Source organism: Python bivittatus, unplaced genomic scaffold, assembly GCF_059951505.1.
Source record: "Python bivittatus isolate LINGU-HERP-01145 unplaced genomic scaffold, Pbiv_v1 ctg000980_np1212, whole genome shotgun sequence".
In the NCBI taxonomy this organism is placed as follows: domain Eukaryota; kingdom Metazoa; phylum Chordata; class Lepidosauria; order Squamata; family Pythonidae; genus Python; species Python bivittatus.
In genome coordinates, this window is record NW_028277125.1 from 34,477,446 (window position 1) to 34,489,560 (window position 12,115).

Here is a 12,115-nt window from a genome sequence, read left to right on the forward strand (position 1 = left end):
TTATAGGTGGTAACCAGCATTTTGAATTGCACCCAGAAGCCAGCTGGCAGCCAGTACAGCCCATGGAGCAGTGGTGTCATGTGGGTATACTCTGACATTCTTCTTACTGCCTGTGCTCCCATATTCTGGACCAGCTTTAGCTTTCAAATGGACTTCAATGGCTGCACATTGCAGTAGTCTTTTTGTGAGGTGACTAGGACATGAGTGATCATCTGAAGGCTCTCCCAGTCCAGGAATGGGTGCAACTGGTACATTAGATAAATCAATGTGAAGGCCCTCTTGGCCACAGCTACCTGTTCTTCAAGCAGGAGCTGTGAGTCCAAGATCAACTTCAGATTGTGCACCAATCTCTAATTTGATAGTATTGTATTTTGCATTCATTTTGTGACCTTGGTGGTTTTCAATAAATAATACTTCTAGAGCATGGATACTCTAGAGCAGTGTTTCTCAACCTTGGCAACTTTAAGATGTGTGGACTTCAATTCCCAGAATTCAGAATATATAGCATGCTGGCTGGGAAATTCTGGGAGTTGAAGTCCACACGTCTTAAAGTTGCCAAGGTTGAAAAACACTGGTCTAGTAGCTTTGTATAGGTGAGGTGGAATGTTGTAGCTCTGAACAGGCTTGTTCTACTTCTCAGCTAACATTACTTCACGCAACATATAAAAATCAAGAAATTCCAGTTGGAACAAATCTAAAGGAAAATATAACTTTAAAGAGAGCACATCCAGCAGCTATTTGTTTCTGAGTGAGTCTAGGTCTCCTGATTTCTTATATGCTCACCTGACAATAGGGCACATTAACTTTTTGTGTTGGGGTTATCCAAAGGTTAGTTTTGATCTAGTGTTGTTTGGTGTCATTATGAATTACTTAGGTGTGTGCCATTTTAGGACAAGATGCAATTGCTCTAGAGGACAATGCTCAGGTTGATCTGTGTATGCTGGGAAGTTAAACCAAGAACAAAGTGTCACAATAACATCTGCTGGTTTCCATTACGTTTTGATCTTGCCTTTCTTCAAGAAGCTTAGAGTAACATACATACAGTAATGCCCATATACATATTTAATGCTTTGAGTACGGTAGACTGAGAGAATGGGGCTGATCCAGAGCCATCTAGTGAAGTTTTCTTCTAATTATTGTTTGTGTATGTTTAGAAGATGGGGCTACTTTCAATTATTTGTGTATTTATGTCTGTAGAAATTCTCCTGTCTGTCCCTCTCACCTATGACTCATTACAGAAGAATGGAGCTGTACCTATATTATTGCATATATAGCATCTCAGTCTTTAGATGTTGACTCACTCAGTTGAAATGTTAGCATACTGGTAAGTTATTGCACAGGAAAGATGAAAATGTAGCTCAACCTTTAATCATGCTGTCCCCAGAAATAAACAGCAGTAAATACACAGCCTTTTGTTCTTCCTACATGTACAGATACTATGACTGAACAGATGTGAAGCATAGAAAGGCATGTCATTACATAATACTCTGCAAGTCAGAACAGCAAATGGACTATTTAAAAACACAACAGGAACTTGGCATTTAATTGTACATTCCTGTATAAAATACTAATAAGGGAGGAAACAAATTCCATTGGAAATCTTCATCTTGTAATCTCATTTGATTTTATCCTTTATCATCCTTTAAATAGCAACTGCTTGAACTTTTAGGAATTGCTTGTGTGTGCATGTCATGTTACACACCCACATATACATTGTTTAAAGCTTTTATCACAACTTCTAAGGGTATGCTTATACCCATTAATGATCGGAAAGATCATAAGTGTTGGAATAAACAGAATAATTTTAAAAGAACCAAGTGTGACTCATACGTAGCCCATTTTAGTAAAATACACAGAGGACATGTGAAAGTGATGGATTAGGAAGAGTAGGTTGAAGTTAGCTTCCTGTATTTTATATCTTCAACAGCCAAATGCATTGCAATTGAATGATTCACCTGTTAGGCAGTTTGTTTTGTTGGTAAAAGCAAAAGAAAAGTAGAAGCAGCAAGAGATATAGCAATTTAGGTATCTACAATATATCTGATACATCAAAGAGAATAGATAAGAATTTGATATATATTAATGATGGGGTGGGGCTGGAAAAAAGTATTTTTAAAAAATAGATGCAGAAATAGGAAGAACAGCACCACTATTATAAAATAGTTGATGAAACAATATGTTTTATGTTATATATCATATAAACATATTGAAATATATCATCATTGTTTAAGCTGTCCCTTTTCGTTTTGGTTTTATAGTGACATTTAGTTTATTAGGAAAAGTAGGCATTTTAAGAGCTCATCATTAGCCTCAGATGATGTAGATTATTAATGGGAATGTCTTGCCAGAGTAAAGAGTTGGCAAGTTCTAATGCAATCAGAATATAAGAGCAGCGGGGCTGGACCATGCCAAAGACCAGATTAGAGTAGCATCTTCTTGCCAAAAGGGCCAACTAGATGCCTCTGAAAGCTTAAAATCAGCCTCTTGGTTAGAACAGCACTGGTTACCACTGCAGCTGATGAAGTACAGGTCATATATACCTCATTCTCACTAACAGCCAACAACATTTTGCACCACTAAAGCTTCTGGACTGTCTTCAAAAACTGCCTTTTGGCCATTAGAGTACATAGATAATTGATGAAGGCCCCACTGCTTTTATACACGGTCTAAACTGCTTAAGGTAGACTCCCTAACACTCCAGCCAGCCAAGCTTCCCTAGTTAGGACAGAATTGAGGACTTCTAAACTTCATACTTGACTTTTCAGGTTAGTGTAGGTTCAACCAAGACTAATTGCAAGCTTCTTTGAATACTCTAATTTTTCATGTTTATTATTTTTTTCTAACTTAGCTGGTCTAAATCTCAACCTGTTCACCTGCATCCATCTCAAAATGGCTGCCAGATATTAATTCAATAAATAGAAATTCTCCATTGCTGGAAACAATATGTAGAACTGAGTTTCATCTACTTATTGATGACCTCCCAGCTGAAACCTCAGATAATTTCCCTCATGTGGAAATTAAAAATCATGCCACAGTTGGGGTCCTCAACTTTGTGACACAACTCCCAAAAATGATCAACCAATTTAGGTGACTTCCCCCAATAAACTAATGGTTTAATTGAGATAAAGATTGAGCAATAAATAAATATACACTAAAAGATACCTAACTTTCATCATACTTTCTTTAGGTGTACTTTTATTAGCAATACTAGTAAATTAGTCTTCTTTAGCTTTTTTCTCACCATCCAACAACAAACTTTCAATTTTGAAAGCTAGATAAATAATGGATAAATATATTGAACTTCACTAACATGTACATTTCTATAAACACTTCAGAGACCATGGATATATTATTACATTGTGGAGTCCTTGGGGTTCTCTGAGCTTGGTTGTTTTCTTGCAGACATTTCATTACCTGGCTAGCAACATCTTCAGAAGATGTTACTTAGCTGGGTAACGAAATGTCTGCAAGAAAACAACCAAGCTCAGAGAACCCCAAGAACTCCACAATGCAACTCCTGAGCTACATATATTCTCTTCGATTGACACTATTACGTTTCATGCCAGGAATCACAAGCCAGCAGGAAACCAACTGCCAATCAAAATCTGTCCAGGTTTGCTCACTGCTTTGTCTATGCAAGCCCACCACAGGCTTCTCCAGGCAAAGTGGGAGTGTTTTGACAACATTCATGCTTTATCTGTGCAAGTCTGATCAGCTTTAAAAAGTAAAAAGTTTGCAATCCCTCTCTCTCTTATTCATGATCCCCTGGTGGACTGTGACCCACAATTTGAGAAACCCTGAGTTACAGGACAGAACTTTGTGGCACCATATAATCCCGTGGCACCATATTTGGAAACCATGCCTTTGGGAAGCAATACTATGCCTTCTAACCCCTGATAAGGATACTTTAGCCAGGATATCAAATGTTGCTGAGAATGTAAGTTGTAATTTCGAACCCTTTCCCAAGCAACAAAGGGTTTCAAGAGGTTGTCAGTGAATGTGTAATTAACTGTTACTGATGGTGTGCAACATACTATCTACATATACATGCAGATACATGCATATGCACATACTCAAGGCATCACATATCTCAACACAATCAGTGGGTGCTCAGGGCTTCAACAATAATCTTCTTCTGTATAGCTATTTCCTGTTTGTACCCCAAGTTCTCGTTGAAATTCTGAGCTACTGTTATCAGGAGACAGGTGTTCCATATATTTCAGCAAGAGAGATCATTCTCGTGTTGATATTTTTTTTAAAGTTTATATCTAAAAAGAATTTGATAGGCAAACAAAATACACACTCATCAGAGAATAATAGCTTCAGGGATGAATGTTTGCTGCATGGTTGATCCCAAATCCAGAGATATTTTTTCAGTATTATAGAAAAAAGAAGCAACTGGCCTGTATGAATGTAAGCTCAATCTTTTCTGTACTATCCAAGTTAGCCCTGTGTAGCTCTTTCACTACAAATCCTATACACACATCATAAAATTCAATGGGATTTATTTTTAAGTAACTATATAAAGCACCTAATTCCATTTTATGATCAAGAACTATAATAGAGGTATAGTTTTAATAATTAAGTTATAACAATGGTACATTTATCACCTCTACATACAAACAAGGAAAGTTATGAGAGGTGTATGTGTATGTAGATATGATATGATATATGATATGATAGCAGATAATCCACTGGAATTATTTAATTATATAACAGCGACAACAGCTATTTGTAGTAGCAGTAGCAGCAGTAGCAGTAATATGTATTAAAAAATAAAACCCAGAGCAGTATGTGTTATGAATACAAGAGTCACTGTAATGTGGTGGTTGCTCGAATTGGATCAAGGTATTTCCCACTATAGGTGCTACTGTCACTTCAATTGGATCACACTGTATCTCAAAACAATCAAGTTACAGCAAATAAACAAGCAAACAAGGATAGTTGGAAATCCCTATTTCTATGGAATTTGTTACATATTGCATTAGAGATGTGGAATATCTTGATGCGGAAATGGATCAAGCCCAACCTCCTCAGAACCATGCATTCTGGGGAGCAGTTTGGCAGTTTCTGAAAGTAAATTCTTTGAACTGAAGTAAACTGCCAAACTGTGCCCAAGAATGAAATGATCTGAAGGAGGTTTGGCATGTTCCCAAGGGAACAGAATGGTTCACAGTGCGTTGGAACAATCCATTCCCAGATTGATGAACTTTGAAAATCTTTACATCACATCTATTTTGCTGAAAAACAATACAAATTACACTCTGTAATTTGTAATACTCTCTGTATGGGATAATAGAGCTGGTTTTCTGACTCTTACACTGGATCTTGCAGCTTTGGTTTAGGGAGTTTCCAGACACTCCTAGTATTTAAGGCTTGAAACAGAATGTGAACCAACAATGTTGGTTTTAGTGATGACATTTAAAATGGATGTAGAGCACTAACAAAACATCTGTTTACTGAGTGTTCATTATAACCTACAATATTTTAAGTCTTGAAATCTCTTAATTTTTTAAAACTAGTACAGCAACTAAAAATTTTTCCAGCTTTGTTGGTATAAAATCTGTTTAGTTCCTTTCTAATTATGTTTTCCACCGATCAAGAAAATTGTGTGTTTCACGTAAGGATAGAGAAGAGTTCATGTAATTTCTGGATATATGTTCTTCATATTGGGGAATAAACCACTGCTTGTTTATTTATTCCAGCTGTGCTAAGGGCAGACAAAGGACACCCTGAAATCACCTCACTGGAGGGTTAACCATAACTGGAATATCTATCTATATTTCTCTTTCAGCATTTCATCCCAACACTGTGAGTAGCTGCAGATTACACGGATTCAGGATGAGCTTCCTTCTTCAATTGCCTGGTAAAGAATTCTGGAGAACTTGCAAGCTTGCACTCTGTTTTATTATTTTATACATTGATCTAACAAAGTATTACCCTAACATGGAATTGAAGGGGGGAGGGGGAGGGGAGGGGAATTAAAGGGAAGTTTATTGTAAAGAAGCACCAGAATCTAACAAAGAACAGCTGCATACAACACCTTCTCAGAAGACTATTCCTCTCACTGTTCCAGCAACAACAAAGCCTTCAGTGTACTGAAATATGATAATTTTAGCTCTTCATCTTGGGAGAGAATACTCTGTGGTCAGTTTTGCTATCACAAGACAGCAGCTCACAAGATCAGATGCTAGGTTCCCAAATCACATGATTGGTAAGGTCCTACTGTCAGGACAACAGTGTAACAGGCATCTGATAGGCATTTTCATTTAGTGATCACAGGAGATAATACAGCTTTGTTTTAAACAGGAAAGCTGTTCCTTTGCCAATGGAACACTTATCTTCTGCAAAATACTGATCATGCAAGGGGAAAAATAAGCAGACTGAGAGTTGTGATGGGGAAAAATATAGTTTCACTGATGTTTCTTCAGTAGTATGGGTGTAAGAAATTCTAGTCCCTGGACTTAATAGACCTACAGAACCCACTGCCTGAAGGAGGCCGTGTGAGTTACTTCTGTTATGAAGCATGCAATCAATGTATCTTCTGCCATTCCACAGCTACCATTTTATACTGTATAACTGGTTTTCCTCACCAGGGATGAGGGAATTTGTTTACCAACCTTGAGAGAGAGGGAAAAAAACACTGCGCCTTTCTGAAATATCCTAAATTCACTTAAACCAAATTGCATAATGGCTATTTGAATTAAACTGAGTTTTATAAGCAGATTTTTACGGTAGAAGAGTATGGTAAACTTTAAAATCAAACAATATAATGAGTAAAGTGAGCATCTCTAAACATGTACATGCTAGCTGCTCCAACTATAAAATGTTTCTAAACATAATAAGTAAGTGATGCTGCATACTTAGTAAGTCCCAGTGATTGCTGGCACATCCATGTCTGCCAAAGTGCTGTTTCTGAGTCTGGTTTCTATCACTGCAATCATCTAGGTGGTCATGGTCTTTGATGTTTGTGTCATGGTTAGAGATGAGTGGGGACTTATCCTCTATATTGGGGGTGGGGTGAACTACCAATAGATGTATCTATTGTGGACTGTTATTTCATTTATCTTTCTCTTACATAAATTCCAGCAGTATGGATTAAACTGTTTTACTATGAACTAAATAAGAAATTGCACCAAAGAGATCTAATGGATCAGTGTCCAAAATGGTTTTGGACCCATTTTGTGTTTGTATGTAAACATTTTGACTAATTATTGCAATGACAAGCATTCCTCTTTACTTTTTTTTACTAAATGAGAACCAGATGAATAGAGATGGCTATGACATACTTAAGTACAATCTAGCCAACCACATTTTAACCTAATGTGTTCTATGAACTCAGCCCATTTCACTAGTCTATTCTTTAATGTGTCATATGAACCCAGAAAAAAATGGTTAATCGAATAGATCATAGTTTAACTAAGTACAAATAAATGTGTCATGGGAACACAGCTAATAAAACAAACTTAATTAAAAGGCTTAAGAAAAAGGAGCCAGAAGCACCAAGAATTACAATTAGATGCCAGCTAGATTCTGGAAGCACCCATAAAAAACCCTTAAGGTCATCACACCTCTCTGATTAGTGTGAATTCCAGGCATGTGAACATTTCCCCTAAGATGTATTTTCTTTGATATCAGTTCACTGACTTCTGAGCTGTATTTACTCAGAATATATGATTAGACTCCTCATATGTGTAAGTTCACCTCAATAAAAACTCACGTTTCCTGTCATCACCTTAGACTAAGCTAAATCCAAAAATGCAAGGGAATTCTTGGAAGCTTGATATTCAGACAAGGCAGCCATCAACAGGCACATAGAGATAAACAACATCTACACACTATTCAAGAGAGACAATAGAAAGGAAAACAAAAGACCAGAACATCTCCTCACCAGCAATCATCACCCAGATAAGCAGAGATTACCACCAGACATACAATCAAGCAGGAAACAATACCTTAATCAAGGAACTACCAGAGGGAAAAACAAAACAAAACCCACACCCACACCCACACCAACACTGGCAGGGCATGCCACAGTATATAAACAGAGAGCAAACCCCATTCCATTCTAGCACTGAAGATGTAACCTAGACGGGTAACAAAACGTTTGCAAGAAAACAACTAAGCTCAGAGAACCCCAAGGACTCCACATTTCCTTTTCCCCACAACAGATATCACAGGGGACCATTAGCACTTCAAGACTGTAGCAGCCCAACCTGAGTTTTCTGACATGCATTACAAGCCCCTTCATGAAGACTATCTATCTATGTGGTCGCTAGGAGTTGATACATAAACAATCATGAGCCCCTATCTCTGTTTGTACTGATCCACAGCACAATCGTGCTTTGACCACACCAATTGTCCCCCTGTCCCCATGTTGTTGCCCTTAGTTCATCTTCAACCCATGAGTGAGACAGCCTTACTAGTTATCATTAGCTCTACTGGTATAAAAGTAGCATTTCCCCATTTATCCTGGCACTTTTCAATTCATACTCAAGATGAATAAAACCTGATATGCTTTGTGACAGAATATCCTGGAGGGAAAGTCAGCTGAGCTGTGGTGGGTATAATTTGAGATGGGTTAGGAGTGCTGATGAGTGTTGGGAAGCTTAAGAATGTGTCTTTCCTTCTGGTCACTTGCTGGCTTCCCCTGTTGACCTTTCTCTTGCACCATTTGCTGTCTCCATTTGCACTTCATCTGTGGCATTCCTTTCATACCCTTCACTTCCTTCCCATTTTTGACACCAACTTCTCTCCAGACAAGAATCAAGATGAGAAAGGAGAGCAGGACAGACTTCAGTTAATTTATTTAGGGAAGAAGAGGGTGCATTTTTCATTATTTTCTTAACAGTGTTAATCTAATAATGATAATAATTTTTTAAATTTATATGCCACCCGACTCCCAGCAATTCTGGGCAGTTTACAATTGTTAAAACATTTAAAAAACAGAGAATACAAAAAACACAAAAACAGCACAAGACAAAGGAACAACAGAAATAGATCTCTAAAATGTTACATAGATTAATGCCAAGTTTCATTACAGTAGAATTGGTTGCACATTGATGCTGGGAGAGCAGACATCAGAACTGATGTGGGTGAAGGTAGCATGATAAAGTAGGTAGTGAACAGATAATTGAGGTTCTTGTATACTGTATTAAGAGGCGCAGAACTGAAGAAATAAGAGTCTGAGGAATAAGTCAAAAAAGTGAAGAGAAAATGTTGTCCATAAGAAAAATTCCATAGCCTGTTTAGGAGAACCCAAGGTTACAAAATAATATTCAAGCCTTTAAGTCTCCTGCCCACCCCCCAAAAGGTTGTCATGCAAGATGGTAAACAAAAAGAGAATGAGAAATCTGCATTTAGTCATAATCTTGAAATGAGGGAGGAGGTTGCAAACATGCAGGCATTCAAATTAAGTACCATGCAAAGATTTCATATTGCACCTGGGCCTAGCAAAGAAAACTAACAGTTTTCTTAAGTATAAAATGTTGCTAATACTCAGAACCGCTGACATTCTGCAATGAAATGCAAAGAATGCTTTGTAGATGGTAAACAGAAATAAAGGAGAACCACTTTTTCTATCAGAAGAACTTGAAATTTATATGCTCCACTAGCATATAATGTTAATATTACTTAGTAATTAGAAGGGATATTTTCACAAAAAATAAAGCCTCATCTTCAGCAATACTTTTCTTCTAATGTAGAACTGGTTAATACCTTGGTCATTAAAAAACCCAAAATTTTATTAAAAAGTATCTTTGTAAGTTCACAGAATAGTATGCAATGTTACAAACAACCTTTGTTTGATGAAGAGTTTTGGAGAACTCAAAAAGTTGCATTTTGTACCTTGGTTGGTTTACTGTGCTGAGTCATCATTTTTTAATAAATAACAAGTTGTTGGGTTCAATAAATTGCCATGAGTCCTGGTTTGCAAATCAGTGGCTGGTTACGCATAACACACTAACAAAAAACAAATGAAGTGTTTTATTATGATGTGAGAACCTAAGTTCTGAGTTAGCTTATTATACTAATGGATTTGGAGTTAACAGAGATTTTGGAATTTCACAGGTTTAAGTGAAATTAGAGGAAAATGTTACATATATGCCCCCCCAGTTGCTCCTACCAATTTTTTTTTTACCAATTTAATACCTTAAGATATAAATGTCATCTCTAGGCCTATATAAGTCTATTGTAAGGGGGAGCAGCAGTAGTAAATATTGTGAGAGTCAAACTACATGTGAAGAGAACTGTGAATGGATTTCCAAATGATTACTTTATTTATTAGATGTATATCATTTGTGCATGCCGTTTGACCCTAAATTAACAAGTGTAGACATCAAATTCCAAAGATGGCACTATAAAGGATAGATCATAATGTTATCCATATTTTTAGGATATTTATTCATGAAAACATTTAATTCTGAGATACACAACCTCTTAAATAATCACATGAAGCTTTGTCTAGGTCACCATCTGAAAATTATATCAAAACTCTTTATCAAAGCTGGATGTAGCATCCAATGTAGCTGTTGCAGAAAAATAATGTAAAAGGTATATCAATCTTGCTTCAAGTTCTCCATTATATATTTGAAAGAAATCAGTGGAATAGAAAAATGAAGAACAATTACTTTAATCACAATCTGAAATTTCATATAAACCTCAACCAATTATATAGAAATTTTATCAACAATATTTGACTAAATATGAAAACAGCAAAAAAAAAAAAAATCCAGTGTAAAGCAAGCTTAAAATAAGGAAAATAAAAACTGAGACCAGGTTTTAATAAGTCAGCTTAAAATCAAATTTTATCTAAATAAAAGATTTGCCCCTTTAAACATCACAATGATCTTAAATTTGGCAAAATTTAGTAGTCAGTCCTCCAAACTGGGGGCCACTGGTAAGCATGCTTTTTCCTGCAGGGACGGCTGTCAAGCTCAGTCTTTTACCAGCTCCAAATTTAAGACATACTTTCTAATTACACTCCATTAAACACACAGGTGTGCAATTTCGTATAGGATCAAGTTCAGCGTCTGCATTAATCCAGTGGCTATGTTCGTACGACACCCTGAGTCATAAAGCTGCCAACTACATTTTAGGGTAGCGGTTGTTGGAAAGCCAGCCTGTGCGCGTGGTTAGTTGCGCAACCTCAGAAAAGACTGAATAAACAATGAACGTGGTTTAGCGGGTCGTGCGAACGCAGCCAACACAACCTACTCTCGTCTTTCCGCAGCTCCCTCCCTTCCTCCCCCACACCACAACCCCAAAGCTACGTGACTCCTCGGCGGAATCGGTTCAATCTTTCCTCTGCCACAGCCTGAAGCGAGGCGCCCGGAACTCTCTTTCCCTCCGCAGCCTCAGCCGCGCGCTGCGGAGCGGCTGCGTCTGGCTTGGGGCGGATCGAACCAACCAAGCGGGTCCCGTTCGCCTCGGGGTAGCAAATCCGGAGACTGCAAGAAGAAAACGAAACTATGTGTTGCAGTGACCGACTTCTGTCACGAGCGTCCCCGAGATTGGCTGAGACAAATTAGAAGGCGGAGAGAGCGAGAGCGAGAAGGGGCTGGTGGGAAGCTGTTTCCTAGGTAATCGCCACCGGCGACACCATTGCTTCCCCTCAGCGTGCGCCTGCGTTAGAGAGGGAAAGGGCTTCGTTTCCTCACGCAGCCTGAAGGTACCCGCGACCTGAGGCCCGGCAGGTGATGCGTGTTACTGGCGACGGGGCCGAACAGGAAAAGCTGCCGCCGCCGCCGCCGCCTCGGCTTCAAGGAACAGGAAGCGGGGTCGAGTGCCGCCCCCGCCCGCTCGTGCTTGAGCAGGTAAGTATCGGAAACCCAGATGCGGGTGGCTGGGGAGTGAAATCACCCGAGCTGCGTGGGGAGAGGGGCAATCCGGGCGCCCTTCTTGCCGCCATGCCCAGTCTTCTCCAGCTCCAGCGGCGAAGGCAGTTCCGTGCTGAGAGGCGCTGCGGAACATGTGCGCGTTTGAAAAAGTCTGCCTACTCGGCTGCCCGGGGGCTCCCTGTCCAGACCACTGGCGTATGTTTACTGCTTGGCTGCAAGTCCCACAAACCGTCCAGAGAAACGAGATATAGCCAGAAAAAGAAAGAGAGAAAAACCAT

At 38.7% G+C, this 12,115-nt stretch overlaps 1 protein-coding gene across 1 annotated transcript in view; it reads left to right on the forward strand.

Moving 5' to 3' along the window:
- The first annotated feature begins 11,414 nt into the window (after positions 1-11,414).
- PIK3CB (phosphatidylinositol-4,5-bisphosphate 3-kinase catalytic subunit beta) overlaps positions 11,415-12,115 on the forward strand; it is a 92,941-nt gene continuing 92,240 nt past the window's right edge. Inside the window, exon 1 of the mRNA XM_007422249.4 lies at positions 11,415-11,813. The gene's annotated coding sequence lies outside the window, so the exon portion shown is untranslated. The remainder of the gene's footprint in view (positions 11,814-12,115) is intronic.